The sequence below is a fragment of the Triticum urartu genome, chromosome 2 (genome assembly GCF_003073215.2).
Source record: "Triticum urartu cultivar G1812 chromosome 2, Tu2.1, whole genome shotgun sequence".
In the NCBI taxonomy this organism is placed as follows: domain Eukaryota; kingdom Viridiplantae; phylum Streptophyta; class Magnoliopsida; order Poales; family Poaceae; genus Triticum; species Triticum urartu.
The window spans coordinates 692,201,531-692,206,123 of record NC_053023.1 but is presented as its reverse complement, the minus strand read 5'-3'; positions in this window follow the sequence as shown (position 1 = coordinate 692,206,123).

Below are 4,593 nucleotides of genomic sequence, written 5' to 3'. Positions count from 1 at the left end.
TATAAAAGTGGATAATAAAGCCCAATATTTCCTAAAACAGTAGATAATATAGCATGGAGCAATCAAAAATTATAGATACGTTGGAGACGTATCAAGCATCCCCAAGCTTAATTCCTGCTCGTCCTCGAGTAGGGAAATGATAAAAACAGAATTTTTGATACGGAGTGCTACTTGGCATAATTTCAATGTAATTCTTCTTAATTGTGACATGAATATTCAGATCCATAAGATTCAAGACAAAAGTTTAATATTGACATAAAAATAATAATACTTCAAGCATACTAACTAAGCAATCATGTCTTCTCAAAATAACATGGCCAAAGAAAGTTATCCCTACAAAATCATATAGTCTGGCTATGCTCTATCTTCACCACACAAAATATTTAAATCATGCACAATCCCGATGACAAGCCAAGCAATTGTTTCATACTTTTAATGTTCTCAAACTTTTTCAATCTTCACGCAATACATGAGCGTGAGCCATGGACATAGCACTATAGGTGGAATAGAATGGTGGTTGTGGAGAAGACAAAAAGGGAGAAGATAGTCTCACATCAACTAGGCGTATCAACGGGCTATGGAGATGCCCATCAATAGATATCAATGTGAGTGAGTAGGGATTGCCATGCAACGGATGCACTAGAGCTATAAATGTATGAAAGCTCAACAAAAGAAACTAGTGGGTGTGCATCCAACTCGCTTGCTCACGAAGACCTAGGGCATTTTGAGGAAGCCCATCGTTGGAATATACAAGCCAAGTTCTATAATGAAAGATTCCCACTAGTATATGAAAATGGCAACATAGGAGACTCTCTATCATGAAGATCATGGTGCTACTTTGAAGCACAAGTGTGGTAAAAGGATAGTAGCATTGTCCCTTCTCTCTTTTTCTCTCATTTTTTATTTTTTTATTTTTTATTTGGGCCTTCTCTTTTTTATGGCCTCTTTTCTCTCTTTTTTTATTTGGGCTTCTTTGGCCTCTTTTATTTATTTATTTTCGTCCGGAGTCTCATCCCGACTTGTGGGGGAATCATAGTCTCCATCATCCTTTCCTTACTGAGACAATGCTCTAATAATGATGATCATCACACTTTTATTTACTTACAACTCAAGAATTACAACTCGATACTTAGAACAAGATATGACTCTATATGAATGCCTCCGGCGGTGTATCGGGATGTGCAATGATGCATGAGTGACATGTATGAAAGAATTATGAACGGTGGCTTTGCCACAAATACAATGTCAACTACATGATCATGCAAAGCAATATGACAATGATGAAGCGTGTCATAACAAACGGAACGGTGGAAGGTTGCATGGCAATATATCTCGGAATGGCTATGGAAATGCCATAATAGGTAGGTATGGTGGATGTTTTGAGGAAGGTATATGGTGGGTGTATGATACCGGCGAAAACTGCGTGGTAATAGAGAGGCTAGAAAATGAGGAAGAGTGAGAGTGCGTATAATCCATGGAGTCAACATTAGTCATAAAGAACACACATACTTATTGCAAAAATCTATTAGTTATCGAAACAAAGTACTACGCACATGCTTCGAGGGGGATAGATTGGTAGGAAAAGACCATCGCTCGTCCCCGACCGCCACTCATAAGGAAGACAATCAATAAATAAATCATGCTCCGACTTCATCACATAACGGTTCACCATACGTGCATGCTACGGGAATCACAAACTTCAACACAAGTATTTCTCAAATTCACAACTACTCAACTAGCATGACTCTAATATCACCATCTCCATATCTCAAAACAATTATCAAGTATCAAACTTCTCATAGTATCCAATGCACTTATATGAAAGTTTTTATTATGTCTAAAAGCAAATTACCATGCTGTTCTAAAGGACTCTCAAAATAATATAAGTGAAGCATGAGAGATCAATTATTTCTATAAAATAAAACCACCACCGTGCTCTAAAAGATATAAGTGAAGCACTAGAGCAAAAACTATATAGCTCAAAAGATATAAGTGAAGCTCATAGAGTATTCTAATAAATTCCAATTCATGTGTGTGTCTCTCAAAAGGTGTGTAAAGCAAGGATGATTGTGGTAAACTAAAAAGCAAATACTCAAATCATACAAGACGCTCGAAGCAAAACACATATCATGTGGTGAATAAAAATATAGCTCCAAGTAAAGTTACCGATGAACAAAGACAAAAGAGGGGATGCCTTCCGGGGCATCCCAAAGCTTAGGCTTTTTGGTGTCCTTGGATTTTACCTTGTGGTGCCTTGGGCATCCCCAAGCTTAGGCTCTTGCCACTCCTTGTTCCATAATCCATCAAATCTTTACCCTAAACTTGAAAATTTCACAACACAAAACTTAACAGAAAATCTCGTGAGCTCCGTTAGCGAAAGAAAACAAAACACCACTTAAAGGTACTGTAATGAACTCATTATTTATTTATATTGGTGTTAAACCTACTGTATTCCAACTTTTGTATGGTTTTAAAGCTCCATTACTAGCCATAGATTCATCAAAATAAGCAAACAACACACGAAAAACAGAATCTGTCAAAAACATAATAGTCTGTAGTAATATGTAGGTTTCGACTACTTATGGAACCCCAAAAATTCTAAAATAAATTTATGGACGTGAGAAATTTATCTATTAATCATCTTTAAAAAGAATTAACTAAATATCACTCTCCAGTAAAAAGTTGTAGCTAATCCTGTGAGCGCTAAAGTTTCTGTTTTTTACAGCAAGATCACAAAGACTTTCCCCAAGTCTTCCCAAAGGTTCTACTTGGAACAAACACTAATTAAAAGCATAAAACCACATCTAAACAGAGGCTAGATGAATTATTTATTAATAAACAGAATCAAAAAGCAAGGAACGAAAATAGAATTAGGTTGCCTCCCAACAAGCGCTATCGTTTAACGCCCCTAGCTAGGCATAAAAGCAAGGATAGATCTAGGTATTGCCATCTTTGGTATTAGGAAAGAAAAGAGAAAATTTCTTTTCTATAGCATTTATCTTTCTATTTTGAGATAGCACGTGGCCATTGATAGTGGAAGAAAGATTAAGTACATTACGAAAATTGGCATCTAAGATAGCCCTCATTTCTTTGATAATTTCATTTTGATAAAAGCACAAAAGAGAGGTAGATTCAACCTTCTCACTCATGGGGTGCCCAAATATAGTTTTCATCCTTTCATAAGTATCAATGGGATCCCCCTCAAGAAAACCTTCTTCAAAGATAGAATCTAGAACTTGCATGAATGAAGAGGGTAAACCAATATAAAAGCTTTTCAGGTAAACCTCAATTTGATATTGGGGCACATAGGTAGGTCGGATCCTTAATAGCCTATCCCAAGCGTCTTTCAAAGATTCATCAAGTAAATAACGAAAAATTCCGGGATCATCTACATAGAAATTATTCAAACTCTCATTGATAACCTAGTAGGTCTCTCCATAGCATCATTATTTATGAGCTTAGAGAGGATAGAGGGACTATCCAAGGTAATACCCGGGAGAGAACCCTTAGCCCTTTTTGAATCGGCCATGGTACAAGAAAACAAATGGGAAAGAGGCGAATAAAATGGCAACTGTGAAGTGGGGGAGAGGAAAACGAGAGGCAAATGGCAAATAATGTAATGCGAGGTATAAGAGTTTGTGATGGGTACTTGGTATGTCTTGACTTGGCGTAGATCTCCCCGGCAACGGAGCCAGAAATCCTTCTTGCTACCTCTTGAGCATGTGTTGGTTTTCCCTTGAAGAGGGAAAGGGTGATGCAGCAAAGCAGCGTAAGTATTTCCCTCAGTTTTTGAGAACCAAGGTATCAATCCAGTAGGAGACCACGCGTGAGTCACCTCGTACCTACACATACAAATAAGAACCTCGCAACCAACGCGATAAAGGGGTTGTCAATCCCTTCACGGCCACTTGCAAGAGTGAGATCTGATAGAGATAATAATAATAATAAGATAAATATATTTGGTATTTTTATGATATAAATTGAAAGTAAAGATTGCAAAATAAAATAGATTGTAAACTTGTATGATGGAAAATAGACCCGAGGGGCATAGGTTTCACTAGTGGCTTCTCTCAAGATAGCATAACTATTACGGTGGGTGAACAAATTACTGTTGAGCAATTGATATAATTGAGCATAGTTATGAGAATATCTAGTTATGATCATATATATAGGCATCACGTCCGTGACAAGTAGACCGACTCCTGCATGCATATACTACTATTACTCCACACATCGACCGCTATCCAGCATGCATCTAGAGTATTAAGTTCATAAGAACGGAGTAACGCTTTAAGCAAGATGACATGATGTAGAGGGATAAACTCATGCAATATGATATAAACCCCATCTTTTTATCCTTGATGGCAACAATACAATACATGTCGTTTCCCCTACTGTCACTGGGATCGAGCACCGCAAGATTGATCCCAAAGCTAAGCACTTCTCCCATTGCAAGAGAGATCAATCTAGTAGGCCAAACCAAACTGATAATTCAAAGAGACTTCCAAAGATAACCAATCATACATAAAAGAATTCAGAGAAGATTTAAATATTTTTCATAGATAATCTTGATCATAAACCCACAATTCATCG